A 13,885-nucleotide genomic window follows, 5' to 3' on the forward strand; every position below is an offset into this window, starting at 1 on the left:
TTTTTTTTTTTTGAGACAGAGTCTCACTTTGTTGTCCAGGCTAGAGTGAGTGCCGTGGCGTCAGCCTAGCTCACAGCAACCTCAAACTCCTGGGCTCGAGTGATCCTTCTGCCTTAGCCTCCCGAGTAGCTGGGACTACAGGCATGCGCCACTATGCCCGGCTAATTTTTTTTATATATATGTCAGTTGGCCAATTAATTTCTTTCTGTTTATAGTAGAGACGGGGTCTCGCTCTTGCTCAGGCTGGTTTTGAACTCCTGACCTTGAGCAATCCGCCCGCCTCGGCCTCCCAAGAGCTAGGATTACAGGCGTGAGCCACAGCGCCCGGCCTCAAATTTCTGTATATCAATTTCAAAAGTATGACATTTTATTGTGTTGAATCTTCCAATCCATGAGTGCCATATATCTCTACATTTAGATGTTCTTTTCTTTCTTTCTGAAAGTGATTTGAAGTGACAAGTCCTGTATATGATTTTTTCCCCTTAGATTTATACCTAAACATTTTAGGTGATTATAAGTGATATTGTATTTTTAAGTTATGTATCCACTCTGTTCATTGAAAGCATTACACATTTTATTGATTTTTGTTTGTTCATTATATGATAAACACATTAGTTTCTTTATTTTTATGTTTGTCCTGTTACTTTGATAAATTCAATAATAAATTCTAGGACCACTATAGATCTTTGGAATTTCTATGTGGAAATCATGCTATCTTCAAATAGAGAGTATTTTATTTCTTTTTTTCTAATTTGAATATTATTTTATTTCCTTTTCTTGCCTTACTGCATTAATTAAACGTCTAGCACTATGTTGAATAAGCAGGCTGAGAATGAACAAATTTCCTTATTCCTGCTATTAAGATGAGAATATTCAGTCATTCACCATTAAGTATAATGTTTGCTCTATGTTTCCTGTAGACATTCTTTATTGAGTTGAAGATGTTTGCCTTTATTTCTATTTCTCTGAGAGTTTTTACATGAATTATTGTTAAGTTTTGTTAAATGATTTTCTGCACCATTTGATATGATTACATAATTTTTCTTTGTCCATTTTCTATGATGGAATACAGTGATTAATATTTGAATACTGAACCAAACTGTCATCCCTGACATAAACACAATTTAGGCAAGTTGTATAATTATTTTATATATTTTTGAATTATCTTTCCTAATATTTTGTTAAGAACTTCTTGTTCTTATATTTATGAAGGATATTAGTCTGTATATTTATTTTTTGTACTACATCTGTCAGGTGTTTGTATCATGATAATATTAGCTTCATATTTGATCTTTCGTTAGCAACCTTGAATACTTTGATTTATCCTCCTGCAAAACCTCTGTCTCCTCTGTCCCTCTGTTCCTCCTGGCCAGAATTTTCCTTCTATTTCTAGACCCTCAACTTCCTATAGTGTTTGATCTCTAGGCCCCCTTTCCCCATCAAGGGCTCTCAAAGGACCAAGGAACCCCTACTTGGGTTCACTAGTTGAGCTAATATTATATTTATTAGAATTTAAGATTATAAAAATTATAAATTTGATTTTTGTTAAATTGAATTATTATTCTGACAAAGTTTTTCAACAATAAGCATGTTTTACATGTCTGTTTAAAAATAATTTCTGTGATTTTTTTTGGTAACTTGTAACTTTAGTCCTACTCTAAATTAAGTAATAGAAGTTCATTAAATATCTAGATAATTTCTAAGTAAGAAACTATTAAAACATTCATTACTAAGCATAGGTTTAAATTGATAAGTTTATTGCTTATTATTTTTATAGTACATATAGACAGGCTAAATATATTTGGATCTGTTAATATACATATTCTTTTTGTCTCATAGAAAAATTATACTTTGAGAAAGCATATACTTACGTAAATTATGAGCTAGTATATTCATAAACTTTGCCAGTTGCTACAAAATGCTGGTATATGACAGATAGTACACAAATATTTCATTCCTAATTTACTCTGTCAAAATTACCAATGGTTAAAAATCATGCTCAATATTTGTAAATGAAGCTACTTGAGTGCTCAGTACCAAATATCGCATCAATTACTGTATTATCCCACTAATTCTGCTGCCATCATTTGTTTAATAGGAATTACTATGACCATACACCACCTTGAATAGCCAGTGACAGAGTGTCATGAATTTAAGCAGATACTGCTTTGAACAGCATAGAGGTGGATTATATTAAAATAGAATATGCTTTCACTTCCTACTGATATTCCCTTAGAACATGCCATTGTGAGGACACTTTGGCTCAATTTCCAACTTCTAGCATATGCATCTGTTGTCCTGGGAGATTTCTGTGCCAGCTGGACCTGTTCTGCCTATGTGCTAAGAGGCCAGAAACACTGGTAATTTAACCCTCCTTGGGAGCAATAGTCATGGATGGCTAATTAGAATGAAAATGAATATATCCCAGTTTCTTGCCCCTCAGGTGAAATAACTCTGAGGCAAGTGTTTTCCAGAAGGATTCAACTAGCAATCCACAATGATTTCATGCTTGACAGCAGAGCTTATGATTGTTTTTTTCACTGATGTAGCCTGAGTACCTAGAAAAATGCCTAGCACATAACAGTCACTCAATTAATATGAGCCTTGGCACATAGGAGAAGATAGCATATGGTAAACTAAATGAATTAGTTGATTAATTAATTTTCTAAAAAATAACACACAAGCCACAAGACAGTAGAAAGACCTGATGATATGTGTCTGTGAATTCTCTTTAAATTGGCTTGTTAGGGGATAGTCATGGATGATGCCAACATCAGTCTATAAATGAATCATAGTAATTTTATCATCCAATGCTATGGTAAAGAAAATACACATGGAGTCAGTAGTCACTGGAGATTAATCAAATTTACAAATAGCTAATAGTTGTAATTAAGTGAACCTGCCTATTGATCCTTGCTTGTCTTAGTATTAGATAGTAAAAGAACAAGATTGAATATCTACCTATTAGTTTTAGACACTCAGTTGCCTAAAGGCAAAGGGTTAGAAATAAATGATTTATGAAGGTCTCTTATAGCTCTTTGAATAAAAGCTTAGCCCAATCCCAATTAAATTAACTGCTAGGAGAAGTTCTATTTGAAAATAGAATTGGTTTATCAGGTACCTATAATCTCTCTTTCAACTTCTTTCTATATCTCTGAGGACATGGGGAATAACAAAAACAAAAATATCTACAAAGCCTTGATACCCATACGTAAGATGACAGAAAACCTAATTTCAGAATTTTGAAGAACTCTTACAAATAGGCAGATAAAACTGAATTGAGAAAAAGATAACATAAGCTTTCTTTCATGACATCCACAAGCTTCACCTCATAAAACAGAATCCTTGATAAAATGTACAAAGAGATTTTCATGTCCCAACCACCTCTTCACCTGACTCTAAATCTCAATGTTTGGAAACAAACAAATACAGAAACAAGAATAGACAACTGGGCAGCCTTGCCTCTATTGTGCAGGTATTAGATTTGGAAAAGTCCAAATCCTGTCTTTTTCTTTTCTTCTCCCTGTTTCACTATCTTCATGTAGAGAGGCAATTTCTTCAAGGAAGACAAGTAGGAGATTATTAACCTACCTTACCTGTGTGGAGAGACAGGGAGGAAAACTAGCAGTGCTGCCTGTACAGATGAGATTAGTTCAGTGCATCCAAGAACACATCATCTAACCTTGGTGAATTTGTTTTTTCAGTATTACCCAATCTTTTCTACTCTATTCTTCCCTCAGATACAAGCACTTGATATCTGCAATAATTTCAGAACATCTCCACCTCCTTCTATCTTTTATACTTTTTTTCCTCAAAGACCTTTTGAAATGCAAATTTTAACAGGTAACTCTTTTGTTTAAAACCACTCAATGGTGTCCTAATGGTTTTAGAAAGAATAAACAAACAAATAAACAAAGAAGTAAATAAACTAACTTAGCTTAGGAAGACCTGAAGGTCATGGCTCCTCCTATATATTAAGAATCATCTCATGCTTCTTTTCTCTCGGTCTGTGTACCTCAGCCATACACACAGGTAGTTTTTCAGTTCTCTAAACTTGATATCTCCCTCTATGCTTAATATCATCCCATAGTCATTGCTTTTTCAGGGAATTTTCCCTCCCTCCTTTTTTAAAATTTAGATCATTTATTATTCTTTGACCTTTGAGGCCAATGGTTACTTTCTTGGAGAAGACTTCCTTGACCATCAAAATACAACAGCCTTTTCTATCATCTTATATCTAAAGTTCTTTTTTTTTTTTTTTGAGACAGAGTCTCACTTTGTCACCCAGGCTAGAGTGAGTGCTGTGGCGTCAGCCTATCTCACAGCAACCTCAAACTCCTAGGCTCAAGCAATCCTCCTTCCTCAGCCTCCCGAGTAGCTGGGACTATAGGCATGCGTGACCATGCCCAGCTGATTTTTTTCTATATATGTTAGTTGGCCAACTAATTTCTTTCTATTTATAGTAGAGACAGGGTCTCACTCTTGCTCAGGCTGGTTTTGAATTCCTGACCTCAAGCAATCCACCCGCCTCGGCCTCCCAGAGTGCTAGGATTACAGGCGTGAGCCACCGCGCCTGGCCTATCTAAAGTTCTTATGACAATTATATATTTCTGTGATTATTTGATTATTGTATATTCCCTGCTTCCTTAAACACATACCCCAAGAAATCAGAGACTGTATGTGTTTTATTTACCATTTTATCTTCAGCAATTAACACAATGTCTAAACTAGGCAGATATTCAATACTTATATTTGAGTGAATGAATGAATGGAAGTTATAGGAAAAGCTAAAAGTTTAGTATAATAAATCTATATTAGGTAAAACTCTGCTAAGAAATTTTAAATTATGGACTTCAAGCTTTACTCACAGTTGTAACAGAAAAAGAGAATTGTCATCTCAGATATACAGATAATGGCAGGGACAATGGAAGTTCAAACATGATATCAAAGGCTTATGATTATAAATAACTTATTCAAGGGCAACTTAATGTTCAATATAAATAGTCTGAAGTAAACTACCACAGATTATTCTGCAAGAGCAGAATTCAAGCACACCACTAAAAGTTATCCATTATAGGATCAAGTATTACTTAAAACATGAGTGAACATTTAGTAAGTTTCAACAGAATGAAATGAAAAATAGCTCTATTAAGCATGACTAGAAAGCCTTTTGGGTAGAACCAACTCAGGTGACACTATGAAGATTTGAAATGAAAAGAAAGATAAGATAGGGTGGTAAACATGATGGGTGAGCTAAGGAAGATTACAAGGAAAGTAAACAAATAAGAGTACATGTAACAGATACCTCGTAAAGTACATTTCAAGGTAAGAAAAAGGAAACTGACTGTCATCAACAATCAACATTGTTTTGAGTGGATAAATAATGCAAATTATGAAAGAGATACACATTAGAAAATAGGCACAAAATTATCATTCTGTGAAAGTGATATCATTATACTAAAGATTTATGTCAAAACTGAAGGATCTGAGATTTTACTTTACTTACCACAGTTCCACAGATTCTGGAAAAAGATAGGTACCACCTGAGTCAGAAACAAAGGATTTATTATTTATTGAATAACATATAGCATGTGCTCCATGTTTGCATCAGTTCCTTGTGGAATTTGAGGGGGTAAAAGTAACCCTCCAAATCTTACAAGCATGATATGAAGAGGACCACACAGAAAATACATACAAAGTGGGCTACAGCTGAGGAAGCCAAAGCTTAGGAAACCCTAATCTTTTAAAGAAAGCTTCCAGCAAGCTTTCTCAATCTGTGCTCCAAAAAGAGACAATAGGTTTATCATCTTGGAAAGCAAACAAATCAGTTTTATGCTCTGGAGGGAAGCATTATTTCTATATTAAAAGGCTGGGTGCTATACAAATATCTTTCAAAAGATAACCTTTAAAAAAATTCTGTAATGCTTCTGCTCCAAAAATGTCCAGCAACCCAAAGCCTCCATGGAAAATTGGCTGTAACAAAACAAACAACAAAACCAACCAAACAAACAAACAAAAAACACAAAATCATAATAATTATAAACCTTTTCTGCATATACAGGATAAGAAACACCTAAAAATGCAAATACATATATATATATATATATATATATATATATATATATATATTATGGATTGGAAAGCTCAATATTGTCAACCACACAATTGTTTATTGTATATGTGTCCGTGCACGTGTGTCTGTATACAATACCTATCTATCTATCATTTATCTCTATCATCTACATATATAAAGAGGGGGAATCTCTAGATTAAACCAATAGAAAGTAAAAAGTTATTGTACCTTGCATTAAGGATGTCTTCTAATTTCACCTGTAAACTTTTTTACATAAAAAAATAGACTGATATTGTTAAGACCTCGTTATGTCAAAAAAATCATTAACAACATAAAAAATACAATCTGAGAAATAATTTCATACTATAGGATAGATAAAGTGTTAATGCTCTTAATATATCTTATAAACCAATTGGAAAAAGTAATCTCTTAAATCTCTAGTATTACTAAAAAAATCGGCAAAGTCACAAAATTATAATTAATAAAAAATTATAAATGATGGGTTACAAATAAAATAATATTCAATATATCAATTAAGCAGAGAGATACAATAAAATAATATACTACTTTTTAGACAATAAATTTGGTGAAGATTTAAAAACTCAACAAAACTAGTAGTAAGAAAAACATATGTCACTATTTTGTGTTTGGACAAAATGTCAATCAAAACGTCAGGGAGAAAATGTTAAAATATATATGTATCAGTTATATATAGCTGTGTAATACATTCCATCATTTAGGAACAGATTGACTAGGCAGCTCTGGCTCAAGCTCTCCTACAGAGTATTAATTGCATGTCAACCAGAGCTGCAGTAATTTGATGGTTTGACTGGGGCTGACAGATCTACTTTCTAGGTGGCTTATTCACATGCTTGGCAAATTGGTGCTAGAAAGTTGGTTTGTATTCTCCTAGGCCTTTCCACAGAGCTGCTCAAGTGTGCTTATGGCATGTCAGCTGCCTTCTCTCAGTTTGAGCCAGCAAAAGACCAGCGCAGGAGCTCCTATGTCCATTATAACCTAGCCATTACAGTCATCTAGCAACATTTAGCAATACCTTCTTGGCCACACAGATTAGTCCAATTCAGCACTGGAGAGTGCTACACAAGGACATTAACAGGACTAGGTTAGGATTTTTGAGGGCCATCTTGGAAGGTAGCTATCACAGTCTGCCTTGCCCTCCAATAATTCACATCACTCCCACATGTAAGTCACACTAAACCTCCCTGTCTCAGCAAACTACAGAATAAGGCATGAAGTCCAGGATTTATTCATTTTAATCAGATTCAGTCCTGGATGAGACTTCTTGGATATAGCTCTTTGATTATAATTCTTTATCTAAACAACTTTTAATCAAACATAAATATTTGCCTCCAATACTTCCGGCACTTAGTGTTTCAACAGGTATAGGATAAATGCGGTAAACACTCCTGTTCAAAATGGGGCGGGGGGGGCGGCAGAGGAGGGGAATGGAGGCACTTAAGAGTTCATAATATTTCTGAAAAATGACAGGGGACATGTAGGCAGTTCTTTGATGTGAGCTCAAAGCCTGGAATGTTATGGCTTTCTAGACCCTTGTTTTCGTTTTCCATAAACAGTAGACTCTGTTTATAGCTGAATAGGTTTCTCTACCTGAATCCTACCTGTGGAAGTTTAGGGATTTAAAAGTCTCTTCATCATCATCTTTGATTGTCTATGTGCCCTTTGGTCCAAACTACTGGTACATTTCCAGTAAAATTCTCTCAAAAACTTTGAGTCTTCTATGAATTTTTGTCACTCCATTAGAAAAAAGCCACATTAACAAATCCCTTTAAAAAAAAGAAGCAGCATCCCACCACCAGGTATATATATCTGTATCAGTTTTTCTATTGCTATGTATCGAATTGCAACAAAACAGAGTTGCATAAAGCAACAATATCCCACTATTTCTCTCTCACAGTTTCTGTGGGGCACAAACTTTGTTTGGAAACCTAGACTCCAAGTTACTCATGTTGACTTCATGTGCCTACCAAGGCTGAAGTCATCTGAAGGCTTGAGTGGGGTTGGTGAACCTGCTTCCAAGATGACTCACTTACATGGCTGGCAGGATGGTGTCGATAATTTAGTTCCTTTCCATGTGGATCTCTCCTAAGAAATGCTTGAATATTCTCATTATATAGCAGATATTTACTTTCAGGGCAATTGAATTAAGAAACCAAGGTAGAAGATACAACATCATTTATGACCTATCTGCTGAAGTCCAACACTGTCCCTTTACAGTAACTTACTGGTGACAAAGATCCACCCTATTTAACATGGAGGATGAACTACACAAGGGCATGAATACCAGGAAGCAGGGCTTGCTGAGGGTAATACTGTAGGTTACCTACCTCAACATATCAAACATCTTTTAAATGTTCATGATATATTTCACATATATTCTTAGGCTTAAAAAAGAGATTTAAAATCACTAAACTCAAAATCCCTTCCAGTACCCCCGCCCAAATGGAATATATTTCTTATTTTCTGTGACCTTGTATATTCTGTATTTCTTTTCCATCATTTTATTTATGTATTTATATTTCTCTTACTTATATATGGGCAATGATGTCTAGCATTTAAACAATACATTTTTTAGTGTCTTAGGCCACTTTAAACTATTGATCTGTCATCATTTATTACCCAGACCCTGAGAAAATCTTAACAGAGAATTGTGTTTACACTAAACACAGAGAATTGTTTACGCTTAGTACTGTGCCCACAAATCTTTCTACAAAATGAAAATATTAAATTACATAGAGCCAAAAAAACATTTCTCCATTTAGTTAGAGATTATTTATCTTTAGATAACTAACTTAGAGATTAGTTATCTCAAATCAGCTTAAAGAGTAGATAGGACTTAAACTTATTAAGGAATAAGGAATAGAATTGTCCCAAACAAATGAGATGATAGTTTACCTTCATGATGCTTGCTAAATTATTCCTTTCAAAGAGCTTCCATTTTTCTTTGTCTGATAAGGAATGAAACAAAATAAATGAAACAGCAAAACAAAACAAAACAAAAAACAGCAAAAAAATAGAAAGAAGCATGCACTGTAAATTGTGTTGTCTCTCTTTCATTTAAATATCCAAATAACTTTTATAATTTAGACAGCTTATCATTATGGTTAAGAATATAGGTAACTGAGAGCCAGACTGCTTAATTTAGAACCCCAATGCAAATTCTTACTGTATGTAGGATCTAAGGTAAGAACTTGAATGCCTCCCTTTCCTCACTTTGAAAGGGATTAGTATTATTACCAATTTTGTCAGGTTGTTGATAGCATTAAATAGCATCATACATGTACAGAATTTATAACAAAACCTGCTGTAAGCACTCCATAAATAGTAATGATTATTTTTACTGAAATAGCCACTTTGAATACAAGTATACAACTGTGAGATATTTACTGAATTCCTTTCTTTTAATATACATTTTCCATAAAAATAAATACACTTCTTCTTCTAGTAATTAAAATCTTTATCTCACAGTTTATTTTCTGATAGATTTTTTTTTTTTTTTGCTGAAGGGTTTGACATTAAATCATTTGTTTGCATTTGATTTGGCCACAATAACAGAAAAATGTTGGGATGATTCATTTTTCTTTCTCTCCTTCACTAGATTTTCACCACTTGAGACAAGTAATAAACATATGTAAGTATTTTAAAATATGTATGTGTGTGTATGCTATAATGTTCAGGATATAAGCAAGATAGTCCTTTTGGCTGAATGTCCCTCTATCCAAATTTAATTAGCAGCAAAAACAAAATTGTTCCCTAGGCTTCCAACTCCTCTGGCTAAAACAAAGTTTAATTCTTCATTTTTCCCTAATATTCTTCCCATATGTACTAAATATTGACTTTACCATTTTAACATGTACCATGAGAGAACTGGTGTTAACCTGTCACTAAAGCACAGACTGATTTAATATGATGGTAACAATTTATTCCTCTGGGCTTCTGTTAGGGAGCACTGAGTTTTTCAAATTGAGTACTACTGAGAGAAAATTGCTTCTAGGGATTGCATCAAAATAAAAAGCTCCTGCATAGCAAAGGAAACAACAGAGTAAAGAGACAACCTACAGAATGGAAGAAAATATTTACCAACAAGAGGTTAATATACAAAATATATAAGGAACTCAGACAAATGAAATAGTGAGGAAATAACTAACTCAACAAACAAACAAACAAACAAAAAAAGAAAACAGGCAAAGGACCTGAATAAATATTTCTTTAAAAAAAGACATACAAATGGCCAACAGGGAATGAAGAAGTTTTTGTCAAAGGGTGCAAAGTTTCAGTTAGAATGAATAAGTTCTTAAAATCTATTATACAGCAATGGTAACTATGATTATTATAATAGCAATGTATTGTATGGTTAAAATTTTCTATAAGAATAGATTTTAAATGTTTCACCACAAAATATGAAAAGTATCTGAGGTGATAGATATGTTAATTAGCTTGATCTAATAACTTCACAATGTATATATATCAAAATATAATGTTTTACACTACAAATATATACAATTTTTGTCAACTGTACCTTAATAAATCTGGGTTTAATGAAAAAAGAAAATTGATCTTAAAGACTAAATTTACTTTTCTTAAATTTAAAGCCAAAACATTAATATCTTTCTTTATAAAGATAGGATTTACACATGCTGTTATAGAATTATCTTAAAACAAACTTCAAAATGACTAGCTTTGAAAGAAATTACAGATATCAAAGTCTAGACATAGAATGTCACCAGACCAATGCCTCTGAATTTGCATTAATTTGCATGAATTCATGCTAGCTCAAAATCAGATCTTTATGTTGAGGGTTGAGAATGTTTTTAAATTTTTGAATTTTGTTTTCCTTTTCCTTTTCCTTTTGTTTTCCTCTCTCTCTCTCTCCCAAAAGTTTTTAATGGAAAGGTAATCAATTAAACTTACACAAATAAATATAACAATCAGAGATTGACATGCTTACATGACAATGTCCATTCCTCCCTCTATAGGTATCGTTACATAAAAAGGCTTGTTTATAAGAATGACTCCTCTGAACAACTAAATACATGATTCAATTATTTAATTGCCTCATCAACTTCAGGGATAACATGCTTTCAAAAGAAGTCAAGTGCTGGAGCCCCTGGATCAGCCTGCCACCTCATTAAATAAAGACTGTTCTAAATCAGTGCTTCTCAAAGTATGGTACCAGGAATAACAACATCAGGATCACCTGGAAACTTGGTAGAAATGAAAATTTCTGGGTCTCATGGAGACCATGTGAACTAGAAGTGCTGGAATTGAGGGCCAGCATTCTGTCTTCTTATTTTTATTTTTTTATTTTTTGAGACACAGTCTCCTTTTGTTGCCTGGGCTAGAGTGCAGTGGTGTCATCATAGCTCACTGCAACCTCAAACTCCTGGGCTCAAATGATACTTCTGCCTCAGCCTTTGGAGTAGCTGGAACTATAGGCATGTGCCACCATACCCAGCTAATTTTTCTATTTTTAGTGAAGACTGGGATCTCGCTCTGCCTCAGGCTGGACTTGAACTCCTGAGCTCAAGCGATCCTCCTGGCTTGGCCTCCCAGAGTGCTAGGATTACAGGGATGAACCACCACACCCAGCCCATTCTGTCTTTTATAACCTCCTCAGATGATCGTGATGAGCACTGAAGTTAATTTGTTTACTAGGTTTAGTGGGAGTAAGAGAATTCTTCTAGTCTATACAATTTTAAGGTAAATTAGTCAGTTCTCTAATAAATCTCAAATGACAATAATTGTCATTAATACTCATAAATTGCTGCTTTTTGTTTTACCACATAAATGATTCTACTTGAGATTTATTTAATTTATTGTCATTAATAGTGACTTGTTTGATTTAATTCATTTGAGTTTCATATTTTTATTACTAAAGTAAACAGATTTCTTTAATATAAAGACATCTCAATTCTCTTTCATCCAGGATGCTTTATTAGACAGTCCAAGATAATTTTTCATGCTAGAGAAAAGAAACAAAATAAAGCAAAACAAACAAAACAATCTAGCCCCAACAAGCTTCTGTTGTAAACTCAAAATGAAGATAAGTTTTGGTGAACTGACATAATTATACAATTGTGATAGTTATATATAGAGATACATATAGTTATGTATGTAGATATAGATGTCTCAATTTTCTGATTTCTAGTTGTTTATAACTCTAAAGTGATAATAACTGGCAAGCATTAGTATCATTTGTTGATGGCCTTAATGGGAGATTTGGCTATATTTGCTCTTGAGAGAATATTCATTCCTATATACAGAAACTCAGGAGAAATATGTGTGTGTGCATGTCTATATATATTAGAGTACTTACTGCAAGTCAAGCACTGACCTTCCCTTTGCGGGAGTTACTTTCTCTTGTGGAAGGGATAGATAATAACAAAATAAAGGCAAATAGATGAAAGTGACCAATTGCAGGAGGAGTCTGTCTATTTTGGGTGAAGTTAGGCAGACCACTTGCATGATGTTACACCTAGGCAGAAACCTAATAAAGTGAATATGAAAGTTCTGTAGGTAACTGGAAAAGAGTCAGGGCTGGCTGTACATAGCCTCAGACATGGGCTCATATCAACCTATCTTCATGTTCTGATGATTTTTATGAACTCTCTGATACCAGGAATGGTTACTTAAAATACCTGAATCTTAGTATACCTCAATCCCCAAACTGTGATGTGAATATGTATTTTAAATGTTGGTATAAAGATTAAAATAATCTAAATATATTAATTAGGAAACAGTGCCTGAATATAATAAGCATTCCAAAATATCAGTTCCATGTATTGCATTTTTTGCATTCTGAATATTCTAAGCTGCTTTAAAGCTTTACAATATCAAATATTTGATATTTGCTCTTTCTTTCTCTCTCTCTTCTTTCTTTTTCACTCACTTAAATTTATTCAGCATCAACATTTAACGCTATGTAAGTGGCCTAGCCACTTTTATAAACAGACACCTTATACACATTTCTAGCATAACCTTGGAACTGCTTGTACTTTCTTTTCAGCACACCAATGTTAGGACATTTACAATTCATATTATCAGAAAGTCTTTTCATGTCTATATACAGCCCCTGGCATTTTGTACAATACATGTTAGTCCTTGAAACCAATGCATGGTAGCAACATAAATATTTTCAGAAGCAAATATGATTTGAATTTGTTTTTGTCCACACACTAAACCTCCACCTTTGTGGCCTCATTATATATTACAAACAAAAATTTCCTTGAGTTGTTTGACAAATGGCTCGGTTCTATATGTACGGGAGCTGTTCCAGAGTGGTTTCAATAGTGCTTACACTTTCTCAATAGCATGTTTTTAGTAGGGGAAAAGATAAAATAAAAAATGGCTCAGCTGTCCTGAGATGGTAACAGCACCAAAAAAACAGATGGATATGGTTAAAACTAAAGTGAGGTTAATTTAGCATCTTTCACACCACATTATTATTTAATATTCTTTGTTTTCCTATTTTAGAGCATTAGGTAAATGTGGTATATACATAGTCCCATACTGTTACAGAATAAGAAAACCTACTCTTTATATTTTCAGTGTGCACAAATGAATTAGAATGTACAGTCTTGTGATGATATTCACGTGTTCATAGATTATAGAGTCATCTAGTATACAGTATGAGAAGAACACTTTTGGAAAATAAAATGATAAGATATATAAAATGCCCACGCTCTTGAATCTAGTAATTATATGTCTTGAGACTTATCCTAAAAAGTAGTTTATAAAATAAGAAAAAATAAATACATGCTTATATGCTTAAAA

The sequence above is a fragment of the Microcebus murinus genome, chromosome 12, assembly GCF_040939455.1.
Source record: "Microcebus murinus isolate Inina chromosome 12, M.murinus_Inina_mat1.0, whole genome shotgun sequence".
Classification (NCBI taxonomy): Eukaryota; Metazoa; Chordata; class Mammalia; order Primates; family Cheirogaleidae; genus Microcebus; species Microcebus murinus.